This window comes from Heloderma suspectum, chromosome 3, assembly GCF_057233095.1.
Source record: "Heloderma suspectum isolate Gila_16-S chromosome 3, 16-S_ref, whole genome shotgun sequence".
NCBI classification, from domain to species: domain Eukaryota; kingdom Metazoa; phylum Chordata; class Lepidosauria; order Squamata; family Helodermatidae; genus Heloderma; species Heloderma suspectum.
The window spans coordinates 238,710,866-238,724,868 of record NC_139460.1 but is presented as its reverse complement, the minus strand read 5'-3'; positions in this window follow the sequence as shown (position 1 = coordinate 238,724,868).

The window sequence follows — 14,003 nt, the reverse complement described above, 5'->3', positions numbered from 1 at the left end:
CTGATTTCCTGGCTGCAGTCAGTGTCTGCAGTAATCTTTGCGCCTAGAAAGACAAAGTCTGTCACTGCCTCCACGTTTTCGCCCTCTATTTGCCAGTTATCAATCAAGCTGGTTTCCATAATCTTGGTTTTTTTGAGGTTTAACTGCAACCCAGCTTTTGCACTTTCTTCTTTCACCTTCGTCATAAGGTTCGTCAGCTCCTCCTCACTTTCAGCCATCAAAGTGGTATCATCTGCAAAGGTAACGATCTCCTTTGCTGGAGATATAAGAGAATAAGAACACAATTTTGTCTTCCTGATAAATATTATTCCATTTGCAATCAGCTTTTAACATTCTCTTTCTTTGCTAACTCTAATGCACAATTCAACCAAAATGGATACGATGAGGATCATGAATTGGATCAGAATCTAATGGAATCATATAACCCTGATTTTAGATTTTAGATAGCCAGACGAACTGCTCATCATCAGAGAGCTGGTGTGGGTTACTGGCTGGACTCAGACCAGTGACCAAGGAGTAAAATCGCATGAATCTCCCTGATTGGCTGTGGGCATCTCTTAACCTGAATTACTTCACAGGGTTGTTGTGTCACTACCTTGAGCTTCTTGGAGTAAGGATAGGATGGAAATATGATAAATAAATTTATTGCAGCCTGTCATGGGAGAAGAAATCGGCATATTTAGAGCTAAGTTGAATCTTTGCCATTCACACCTCAAAGTTCCGGTCAGCTTAGCTCATAAACAATTCTCCAAACAGCCACAAATCTTCAATACAAGATCAATTGCGGGGGGAAACTGACTGCAGTCTTCAAAACAGAGGCTGATTTTTGCTTTTGAAGTAACCATTGTTTAACGAATTGGCACAGAACCAACGCTTACGTTGTCCCCACTTCCATTTAAAATTGAACCATTCTAATTACATGGGGGATTTGGAAAGATTGATTTTGACTTGGGGAGACTATCCTAAGCAATCCATAAAATATATCCCTGTATTGGCTCGGTAGGCTTTGGGGGAGGGATACTCCAAAACATAAAACCACTCTTTTGAACCCAAATAAACATGGTGCTGGATGATAGACTTTCACTTTGCAGCATGCCAACCTCCCAGTTGTTTTTAAAGTGTATTTTTTAAAAATTGTAAGAAAAAAATTAGGAGGGAAAAGAACCTGGCAGGTGCCACAGGAGCTATAGACGGGCACATTGGTGCCCATGGGCACCATACTAGAGACCCAAAGCATAAGCAGCTGCATGTAACATTCCCCCAACTACTGCATTTAACTAAGTCCAGCTTCAAGCAGCGGTGGCTGGTGCAACTGTGGCCGGTGGGGCGAAGGACACATCACCCGGGGTACAGCTATCCCACGGGGAAAGGCTTTGCACCTGTGCAGTTTGATGCTCAGGTCCTGGCAGTTCCTTCCCGCTCTGCACCATCACAGGAGCAGCTGTACAATGGAAGAAGCATGTGCCCAGATTTTTTTTTCCTTCCAAAAAGGGGGGGGTAGTTTGGCGGAGGTTGCTGAACACCCTGCCCTCTGAATGGCGCCACACCTGGCCTCAGAGCACTGCAACTGGGCATGGAGAAGCGGCAGGGGTAAGAGGGTGCTTAACCTTTCCTCTGCAGGTGTTTTTCAGCTCAAAATCTTCCTCCAAGCTGCTTACTTCTCTTCTTTCTGCAGGAGAGAGGCAGTTCGCAGTGGGAGTTTTGAGCAGAAACCAGCTGGACAGAAAGGGATTAAGCAGCCCTTCTGCTCTCTCTTTTCTCTCTCTCTCTCTCACACACACACACACACTCACACACACCAATGTGTTTTTTTATTTATTTAGTGGTTGTTAGTGGTTATTTTACTGGTGGTTTTAAACTGTGTTTTGAATGGTTACAGCTGCAATCCTCTACCCATTTACTTGGGAGCAAGCCCCAAATGGGACTTACTTCTGAGTAGACATGGCTAGGAGTGCACTGTTAATTAATGTTATGGATTGTTTAGCTGCACTTCAAGAACTTTCTAGCCGCTGTTTTAAATTATATCAATATAATGAATGTTTTAAATTATATTTGATACTGTGTGTTTATAGGGGTTTTCTTTATGTAAGCAGCCTTGCGAGGGCTTTTTGCCCAGTAGGGTGTCTTAGAAATATTTAAAATAAATTAAGGGTGCAATCCTATGCATGTTTAGATAGAAAAAAAGTCCTACAATTCCCAGCATTCCCCAGCCACCTATGCTGGCTGGGGAATGCTGGGAGTTGTAGGACTTTTTTCTGTCTAAACGTGCATAAGATTGCACCCTAAATAACATAAAAAGTTGGGGCTTCATTGCATGCATCTGTATGCAATGTACACTTTTCCCTGAGATTCACCATATTACACAGCAAGGGTGAAGAACGTGTTACCGTCCAGATGTTGTTGGACTGCAACTCCCATCTGGCCTAGCCAGCATAGCCAATAGTGAGGGATGATGGTAGTTGCAGTCCAACAACATCAGGAGAACCACACATTTCCATCTCTGTTGTATAGCATTCCAGTTCTTAAGGTCTCATTAGCCTGTGCATGTAGGATAGTTCTCTGCTTAATCCTCTGCTTGGAGAAATAGTCTAAATTACAGTTGTGGATTTGAATGCTACCATTTCCCAGAACTGAACAGTCATCAGGAAACCTAATCTCTTTATAGGAGACCATTTCTGAACTAGACACTATAGGAGTCTGCAAGATATTGGCAAATTCTTCCACAAACAACTTCAGGCAAACACATACACGTACAAGACTGGGTTCATAATAAAGGATTTCTGTTAAGTAACAAACATACTATATAAAATTAGTAGATATAATAAAACCTGTTTCAGCATAACTCAGTGAAACATAACTGCAGATTCACTTAGGGTGCAATCCTATGGGGATAGGTGGCCACCTCCGAACTCGGAGACAGCCGCCTATGCAATGTAGGGCAGGAGAAGCATGGAAGGGATTGTCCCCTCCGCACTTCAGCCGCCCTGCATTTGTGGGTAGACAATGATTTTGGCTGTCTAGCCGCGGGAAGGCAGAGCAGGGGAAGCGGCTGCCGGATGACACATAGGATGTGTCATACTGGCATTTCTGCCTTCCCTGCCCCAGATCGCCCCCCAGAACACCCCGATTTTGCTGCTCCTTGCTCCTCTTCCGAGGGTGGGGCCATTCAGAGCTGCCTGCGAGGCAGCGCAGGAGGGGGGGAAGGTTGGTTCCCGGAAACCAACGTATCCTATGGCCATCCAGCCGCTGACTAGCAGCCATAGGATTGCTCCCTCTGAGCAGTGGTTTTCAAACAGTGTTCTGGGGAACTCTCAGGTTCCTTGGAGTTTGCCAAGAGTCCCTCATTGAGAAGGGGTGTAATCACGCGGGGCTTTTATCCTGCATTTGAGATTGGTCACACGGAGGTTTGCGGGTCCATGACGTCGTCAACCTCCAGTGCCTCTCTCATCCTTTCCAAGTAATTTCGCGGGTTAATTTGAAATGGAAATAAAGTAGTAATAAACAGATTCATTTCTGATTTTTCCATGAAAAAAAACCACACAATAAGAACTAGTCCGCAGTGCCATCTTGTGGCTGCATAAATGAAACATATAGAACTCCCAGATAAAGGGAGAAAACAGAAGGGAGGAAGGGGGAAAATGGAGCGCATTATGTTCCTGCGAAGGAAACGGAGGCAGAAAGTCCCAGTACAGTCGTGGGATTTCTGCATCATGTGACCCAAGATCAGTGGTGATGGAGAATTTTTCCAGAAAGACAGCTCACCTGCCAGTCCTTCTCTCTCTCTGCAATGCACAGCTGAAGGGGCATCTTACGGGACAAAATCAATGAACACTGGGCAGCTGTGAGTCTCCACAGGCCAGGCCTCTGCACAAAAAGGGTTTCCATGGTAGATACTTAGAGGTTCCTCCACAAGCAAGTCAACATAGAATAGGTGCCTTAAAGGTCAGGGGTTTGAAAACCGCTGACTTGAGTCTTAGACAAATTCAAATATCTAACATTTCTCCTCCTCTACCCAAAACTGAAAGTACTCTAAACAGAATTACATATGAAAATATTTATGAATAACCACACAAGGTGCAGGATCACAAATCAAGTCTCTCAGGTGCCTTGCAATCTCATTCTTGATGGTGTCAGCCCCATTCCTGTATGCTTCTCTATTGGATGTCAGTCTGTGCAACTGACTGACTGGGGTACATCAGAGGAAACTGCATGCTCAAAATTGTTTTCTGGCCTATGCGCATGGAATTCAACTTCCCCCTATAATGCTGGAGATGGTATCATAAAACATTCTGGATATGCTGTATCAGCAATTCATGTTGATGACATGACCGTAATGACTTCCATGTGAACATACTGGCACCAAACCATATCGGGAAATATCTGGACAGTATATGACAAGGGACCTGTCTCTTTATGGATACCACTTGTTTAGTCTCCTGTAATTGTGGGTCACCATTGACTGGCCTACTCGCTGACAAGGCACAACATGACCTCTTGTAGATGCTTGATTCAGTTGTTGACTCCTGCCATGCCTATGCGATCAGGGTTTCAACAAGTCCAAGTGTGAACAGTGGTATAGTGGTAAATTTGGAAGTCCAGGCACTCGGTCCCCATAACCACACCCCCAAAGCGAGTCCAAAAAAGCAGGCAGTTGTCTTGATCCATATCAACAAACCATATTCACCATATGGTGTTTCATATCCACCAGGAACAGATCTTCTGTAAAGCTAATAGGTCTTCACTGCCCATTCAAGTCCAAGTTGTCCCAAAAGAGTTTGCATTACAACAGGGAACAATATACTGTTTCTGGGAAAATTCATTTTCCACCCCCAGCTACTGTGAGGATTGCAGCTAAGCTCAGAGGGAACAGGGAAATCAGATGCAAGTGAGGGGGGTGGCGGGTGGCAGATGACATCCTGCTAATAAAAAAGTGCTGGAGCTGCATCCCTGCAACCCCCTGCTCCACTGCACCTCTGAATGTGAATTAAAGCTTCTGCCCAGAAACAACATTGCAGGTGATTGTCTAGTGATAGTATGTGCAGCAGTATGATATGATATGATATGCATAGCCATAAGCTATGCCGTGCAGGGCCACCCAAGACGGACAGGTCATGGCAGAGAGTTCTGACAAAATGTGGTCCACTGGAGAAGGAAATGGCAACCCACTCCAGTATTCTTGCCAAGAAAACCCCATGGAACGTATCACAAGGCTAAAAGATATGACGCCGGAAGATGAGCCCCTCAGGTCGGAAGGTGTCCAATATGCTACTGGGGAAGAGCAGAGGGTATTTCCAAGTAGCGCCAGAAAGAGTGAAGCGGCTGGGCCAAAGCCGAAAGGACACTCAGCTGTGGATGTGTCTGGCGGTGAAAAGAAAATCCGATGCTGTAAAGAACAATACTGTTTAGGAACCTGGAATGTCAGATCAATGAATCAAGGTAAGCTGGAGGTGGTCAAACATGAGATGGCAAGATTGAACATTGACATCTTGGGAATCAGCAAACTAAAATGGACAGGCATGGGCGAATTTAATTCAGGTGACCATCATATCTACTATTGTGGCCAAGAATCCCTTAGAAGAAATGGAGTAGCACTCATAGTCAACAAAAGGGTGGGAAAAGCAGTACTGGGGTACAATCTTAAAAATGATAGAATGATCTCAGTACGAATCCAAGGCAAACCATTCAACATCACAGTAATTCAAGTCTATGCCCCAACCACTGAGGCCGAAGAAGCTGAGGTTGATCGGTTCTATGAAGACCTACAACACCTTCTAGAACTAACACCAAAAAAAGATGTCCTCTTCATCATAGGGGATTGGAATGCTAAAGTAGGAAGTCAAGAAATCACCGGGATAACAGGCAGGCATGGCCTTGGTGTACAAAATGAAGCAGGACAAAAGCTAATAGAGTTTTGCCAAGAGAACATGCTGATCATAGCAAACACTCTTTTCCAACAGCACAAGAGGCGACACTACACATGGACGTCACCAGATGGTCAATATCGAAATCAGATTGATTATGTCCTTTGCAGCCAAAGATGGAGAAGCTCCATACAGTCAGTAAAAACAAGACCTGGAGCTGACTGTGGCTCAGATCATGAGCTGCTTCTTGCAAAATTTCGGCTTAAATTGAAGAACGTCGGGAAAACCACTAAACTGTTCAGGTATGACCTAAATCATATCCCTTATGAATATACAGTGGAGGTGAGGAATAGATTTCAGGGATTAGACCTGATAGACAGAGTGCCTGAGGAACTATGGACGGAGGTCCGTAACATTGTTCAGGAGGCAGCAACGAAATCCGTCCCAAAGAAAAAGAAATGCAAGAAAGCCAAGTGGCTGTCTGATGAGGCTTTACAAGTAGCTCACGAAAGAAGGGAAGCGAAAAGCAAGGGAGAAAGGGGAAGATATACCCAACTGAATGCAGAGTTCCAGAGAATAGCAAGGAGAGACAAGAAGGCCTTCTTAAATGAACAATGCAAAGAAATCGAGGAAAACAACAGAATGGGAAAGACTAGAGATCTCTTCAAGAAAATTGGAGATCTCAAGGGAACGTTTTGTGCAAAGACGGGCATGATAAAGGACAAAGAAGGCAGGGACCTAACAGAAGCAGATGAGATTAAGAAGAGGTGGCAAGAATACACAGAAGAACTATACAGGAAAGATCTGAATGTCCCTGATAGCCATGATAGTGCGGTCACTGAACTTGAGCCGGACATCCTCGAGAGTGAAGTTAGGAACCATTACTAACAACAAAGCTAGCGGAGATGACAGTATTCCAGCTGAGCTATTTAAAATCCTAATAGATGATGCTGTTAAAGTGCTGCACTCAATATGCCAACAAATTTGGAACACTCAACAGTGGCCACAAGACTGGAAAAGGTCAGTTTACATTCCAATTCCAAAGAAGGGCAACGCCAAAGAGTGTTCAAACTACCGCACAATTGCGCTCATTTCACATGCCAGCAAGGTGATGCTCCAAATCCTACAAGCTAGGCTTCAGCAGTATGCGAACCGAGAACTACCGGAAGTACAAGCTGGGTTTCGAAGAGGCAGAGGAACTAGAGATTAAATCGCCAACATTCACTGCATCATGGAGAAAGCAAGAGAATTCCAGAAAAACGTCTATTTCTGCTTCATTGACTACGCTAAAGCATTTGATTGTGTGGATCACAACAAACTGTGGCAAATTCTTAAAGTGATGGGAGTACCAGACCACCTTACCTGTCTCCTGAGAAACCTGTACGAGGGTCAAGAAGCAACAGTAAGAACCAGAGATGGAACAACCGATTGGTTCAAAATTGGGAAAGGAGTACGACAAGGCTGCATATTGTCACCCTGCTTATTTAACTTATATGCAGAGTACATCATGAGAAATGCCGGGTTGGATGAATCAGAGGTCGGAATTAAGATTGCCGGGAGAATTATGCAGACGATACCACCCTAATGGCAGAAAGCGAAGAGGATCTCAAGAGCCTCTTGTTGAGGGTGAAAGAGGAGAGTGCAAAAGCTGGTTTGAAACTCAACATTAAAAAAACTAAGATCATGTCATCTGGCCCTATCACTTCCTGGCATATAGAAGGGGAAGAAATGGAAGCAGTGACAGATTTTACTTTCTTGGGCTCCAAGATCACCGCAGATGGTGACTGTAGCCATGAAATTAAAAGACGCTTGCTCCTTGGGAGGAAAGCTATGGCCAACCTAGACAGCATAGTAAGAAGCAGAGACATCACCTTGCCGACAAAGGTCCGTCTAATCAAAGCTATGGTTTTCCCAGTAGTAATGTATGGCTGTGAGAGCTGGACTATAAGGAAGGCTGAGCGCCGAAGAATTGATGCTTTCGAACTGTGGTGCTGGAAAAGACTCTTACGAGTCCCCTGGACTGCAAGGAGGTCAAATCAGTCCATCCTAAAGGAAATCAACCCTGAGTGCTCATTGGAAGGACAGATAATGAAGCTGAAGCTCCAATATTTTGGCCACCTAATGCGAAGAGAAAACTCCCTGGAAAAGACCCTGATGCTGGGAAAGACTGAAGGCAAAAGGAGAAGGGGACGGCAGAGGATGAGATGGCTAGATAGCATCACGGATGCAATGAATATGAACTTGAGCACGCTCCGGGAAAGAGCGCAGGACAGGAAGGCCTGGCGTGCTATGGTCCATGGGGTCACAAAGAGTCGGACACGACTGAACGACTGAACAACAACAACAACAACATGATATGCTGATAAGAAGCATGCCCATTTCTGTTGTAAGGCGGTATGAGCAGAGGTGAATGCTGAATGCTGTTGTGGTCCATGAAACATTTAAATTCCTCTGAGGCAAACTGTGGGCCATTGGAACTTACTAATATGCACACAGTAAGTGGGAGGATGCTCATGTGTTACTTGTGGATTCCCCACAGGCATACGGTTGGCCCTTGTGGGAACAGAACGCTGGACTAAATGGACCCGTTCTCTGATCCAGCAGGACTCTTCTTATGATCTTGCGTCCTTAAGTAACTGCGTGAAGGGAGCTCTTGACAAATTCAGATATATAATAGAGCATTTGTTTAATTTGCCACAGCCCCTTAGCAAGTATCTGGCATCACAATACTGTGTTCCAGCATACAGTTTGGGAATTTCATTCTGACCTAGATAGTACACTGGCCTGACAAACAAACAAAAAAGAAAGCCTGAAATTTGAAAAGAGGTAGCAGTCCAGAAATACTTGAGTGGTTAGGAGGCTTTGTTCTATATGAAAGGGCCAAAGGTAATAACAACGATATCCAAGCTTTGTATTGCATCTGTAAAATAAATAGATTTCAATGTCATTTGTGGAAATGGGTCGCCCACCCACAAATACACACACAAACACACACGTGCACACACACGCACACAAATAAATACTGGTTCTAGAAAAGAAAAATGTCACTAAAACGCAGAAGGATCCTTTCTATTGCATACCGCGAGGACACAAAAGAAATACAAAAAGCAAAACACTTGTCAATATTTAGAAAGTTTCAAGGTTATGTTTTCTTCCTGTAGTTTTGTTTTTCCAAAGATAACTGTTGTGAATGCAAGCAGCCAAGGCAACAAAAGAAGAATTTAAGAAAAAACAAACTGGATTGTGGGACAGTACAAAATGGGAAGGAAATGTCAAGATACAATGTTTATTGAAACCAACAGTGACCTTAGATTTAAGGCTGCTTCTCGAAGCTTCAAAGAAAAGGTTCATCTGAGGATTGCATGTCTGCCAATTTGTTAAAATCCAAACGAGATTTGGTTCCGTCCTTGGACGTGGAAAGCTTTCCCCATCCACCTCCAACTTCTAAGATGGGATTCAAGTAATGCCAATAAAACCATTATATATATATATATATATATATATATATATATATATATATATATATATTTAAATACGTTCCTGGTCACAACTTGAATGATAAAAGTAGCCCTCTTCTCACATTCTATCTGCACATTCTATCAATGCACAGAAGGGGGGAGAACAGGGTATCAAAGGTAGGCATGGTCAGGCACCTGCTGAAGACCCACAACTCAGCAGGGGCCCACTGACAACAGCCCCTTGGAGTTGCTCCTCCTGTTCGCCATTACAACCTGCTTGTTCACCTGCCTCTCACTCTGGCCCAGACAAAGGTGGTGGCGAGAAGGAAGCACAGGAGATGCCCCTGCCTACTGGCTCTCTGCCTGTCAAGCAAGCAAGTGGTAGCAATGATGAGAGAGAGGATGAGGAGCAACAGCAACTGGTGACAATGGTGGTGAGAAGGGAGACTCGCTGAGGGGGGGCGCCTTGAAGGTCAAGGGCCCTCAAAAACCTGGAGCTGCTACCGGGAGTGAGATTGTGACAGCTGCTCCTACAGCTTCTGTGTATCTACTGGGCTGATCCCTGACTTGCACACTTAAGAAGAGAACCTAAAGAGCCATGCTAGATCAGACCAAGGGTCCATCTAGTCCAGCATTGTGTTCACACAGTGGCTGACCAGCCACCATACTTACAGTAGATGAAAACAGGCTCAGTGCATTGTGTGAGTTCTGTACTTGTGTTAGGAATCCCTGGTAGAACTGGTGACTCCTTTTTGTTTTGTTTTTTAAAATCCTTTTAAGCCATCAGGAGAACAAATCATGAAACTCAGTGTCAAGTGCAGTTTGGCCCAGAGGCCTTGAGCTTAAAGTCTCTAGCCAGGTGCCACCGGGGGCATGGCGGGGGGGATGAAATATTTCCAGTGTGGAGCACCTTCTCTAAATGGAGTTCATAGGTAAACAAACTCCAGAAACAGAGTTTATACCTGCTGATAGTCCTTCTGCAAGAGCCAATACATGCCTATTGTTTTAATCAGACCAAGCAGAGAGTTGAAAGCATAGTTTAAAATCCTGCATTTAATTCCTCTTGCACTCTTTTCTTCTTATCTCCTTTCTATCTCTAGATTTCTACCTTGTTCACCTCTTTCTCCCCCCCCCCCCCCCGTACCACTTTGGTTTTAATTAAATTCTTTCAAAAGACTCATAGCTTAACCAAGATTTACGTTGAGGAGAAAACATGCTCCATGGGCAGATTGCTTTGCCCTTAGCCTTCAGAATCACATTTTAGCATTCAGTGTTTGACCATCTGTTCATATTCATGCTGCAATGCTTCTGAACTTAAAGTAACAGGGAAACAGAGGAGTGCAACAACAAAAGCAGTAAAAATTAAAAGGTAAGGCTTGTGAAAAGAACGTGGGTGAAGATACAGTACAGATATGTTCTGGCTTCATCTGCACACATGAACAAGCTTTGTGCACAGATCTTCCTAACGAAACTTATGAATTAAAAGCCCTTTTATTAGTGAAAAGGCATGGGGCAGGGAAAAAGGATCACAGTGGCAGACCTTCCTGTGAAATATATGTGTTCCATTCAATATCTGGATATGCACAGATCAGAGGGAGGCCTTTTGCCACCACTCTGCTCCCTATCCTGTGTGGTTTCACCCACCATGGTTACAGCATCTGAACAGCGCCATAATTGTACGTGGCTCTCTAAGGGCTTCTTCGCACAGAGATTTTTTCCTGCTTTTTAGATTGGTTACTCACAGACGTTTGCGGATCCTTTATCCTCCATCATCAACCTCCAGGGCGTCTCCCACACTTAAGGAGCAATCCTATCTAGATAGGCAGCTGCCTTCAAACTCGGAGGCGACCGCCTATCCAAAGCAGGGCAGGAGAAGCATGGAGGGGATCGTTCCCTCCACGCTTCTCCTGCCCTGCTTTTTTGGCTAGACAGCCGGTTGCGGCTGTGTAGCCGTGGGAGGACAGAGTGGGGAGGCTGCTGTACGACACATAGGATGTGTCATGCAGGCAGTTACGCTCTCCCCGCCCTGGAATGCCCCCAGGAGCGCTCCTTTCCAGCCGCTCCACGCTCCTCTTGCGAGTGCGGAGGATGGTGCTGTTCCACACTGCCTCCAAGGCAGCAAGGAATTGGAGGCAGGTTGGTTCCCAGAAAACAACATATCCTATAGCTGTCTAGCTGCTGTCTAGCGGCCATAGGATTGCTCCCTCCATGACTTTTATTCCAGTTTTTAAAAGGTTGGAGATAATGAGCTATCAAATTACAGCGCTTGAGTTCTGCTTGAGCTCCCTCTGTGAAAAGAGGAAAACTGGCAATAAAAGGAGCTAGACGACAGCACCATCTAGTGGCTGTATAATTATTTATTTATTGCATTTATATCCCACCTTTTTTCCACTTGCAAGGAACCCAAGGCGGCTTACATTATCATCCTCCTCTCCATTTTAGCTTCACAACAAGAACCCTGTGAAGTAGGTTGGGCTGAGAGTCTGTGACTGGCCCAAAGTCACCCAGTGAGTTTCCATGGCTGAGTGGGGACTAGAACCTGGATCTCCCAGCTCCCAGTCCAACCCTCTAGCCACTATATCACACTGGCTCCCAGTGTGAATGAAACATACGGAAAACTCAGATAAGGGGGAAAATAAGTGCGTGTAAAGGAAGCCCATCGTGATCCTGCATTTAAAATGGAAGCAGAAAGACGTGCTTTAAATGAGGGATTTTAGGCTGGTGTAGAGATCCCCTTCATGGATCACTGCCTTGTTGTGGCGAAGGGGCTTGCATAACTCAGTGAAGCCATAAGCTATGCCGTGCAGGGCCACCCAAGACGGACAGGTCATGGCAGAGAGTTCTGACAAAATGTGGTTCACTGGAGAAGGAAATGGCAACCCACTCCAGTATTCTTGCCAAGAAAACCCCATGGAATGTATCACAAGGCTAAAAGATATGACGCCAGAAGATGAGCCCCTCAGGTCGGAAGGTGTCCAATATACTACTGGGGAAGAGCAGAGGGTATTTCCAAGTAGCACCAGAAAGAGTGAAGCGGCTGGGCCAAAGCCGAAAGGACACTCAGCTGTGGATGTGTCTGGTGGTGAAAAGAAAATCCGATGCTGTAAAGAACAATATTGTTTAGGAACCTGGAATGTCAGATCAATGAATCAAGGTAAGCTGGAGGTGGTCAAACATGAGATGGCAAGATTGAACATCGACATCTTGGGAATCAGCGAACTAAAATGGACAAGCATGGGCGAATTTAATTCAGGTGACCATCATATCTATTACTGTGGGCAAGAATCCCTTAGAAGAAATGGAGGAGCACTCATAGTCAACAAAAGGGCGGGAAAAGCAGTACTGGGGTACAATCTTAAAAATGATAGAATGATCTCAGTACAAATCCAAGGCAAACCATTCAACATCACGGTAATTAATGTCTATGCCCCAACCACTGATGCTGAAGAAGCTGAGGTTGATCGGTTCTATGAAGACCTACAACACCTTCTAGAACTAACACCAACAAAAGATGTCCTTTTCATCATAGGGGATTGGAATGCTAAAGTAGGAAGTCAAGAAATCACCGGGATAACAGGCAAGCATGGCCTTGGTGTACAAAATGAAGCAGGACAAAAGCTAATAGAGTTTTGCCAAGAGAACACGCTGATCATAGCAAACACTCTTTTCCAACAGCACAAGAGGCGACTCTACACATGGACATCACCAGATGGTCAATATCGAAATCAGATTATGTCCTTTGCAGGCAAAGATGGAGAAGCTCTATACAGTCAGTAAAAAAAAGACCTGGAGCTGACTGTGGCTCAGATCATGAGCTTTACAAGTAGCTGAGGAAAGAAGGGAAGTGAAAAGCAAGGGAGAAAGGGGAAGATATAGCCAACTGAATGCAGAGTTCCAGAGAATAGCAAGGAGAGACAAGAAGGCCTTCTTAAATGAACAATGCAAAGAAATCGAGGAAAACAACAGAATGGGAAAGACTAGAGATCTCTTCAAGAAAATTGGAGATCTCAAGGGAACGTTTTGTGCAAAGACGGGCATGATAAAGGACAAAGAAGGCAGGGACCTAACAGAAGCAGATGAGATTAAGAAGAGGTGGCAAGAATACACAGAAGAACTATACAGGAAAGATCTGAATGTCCCTGATAGCCATGATAGTGTGGTCACTGAACTTGAGCCGGACATCCTCGAGAGTGAAGTCAAGTGGGCCTTAGGAAGCTTTAGTAACAACAAAGCTAGTGGAGATGACAGTCTTCCAGCTGAGCTATTTAAAATCCTAAAAGATGATGCTGTTAAAGTGCTGCACTCAATATGCCAACAAATTTGGAACACTCAACAGTGGCCACAAGACTGGAAAAGGTCAGTTTACATTCCAATTCCAAAGAAGTGCAACACCAGAGAGTGTTCAAACTACCATACAATTGCGCTCATTTCACATGCCTCTGAATATGAACTTGAGCACACTCTGGGAGACAGCGGAGGACAGGAAGGCCTGGCATGCTATGGTCCATGGGGTCACGAAGAGTCGGACACGACTGAACGACTGAACAACAACAAGAGATGCTCTAAGAGAGAATATCCAGCAGCCTCACAAATCTACAGTTCCCATGGTTCTTTGGAGAAACTTTTAAATCATTGTAAAAAAAAAAAAAAAAAAACCCTAAAACCTAAAACCTATTTAAATTTT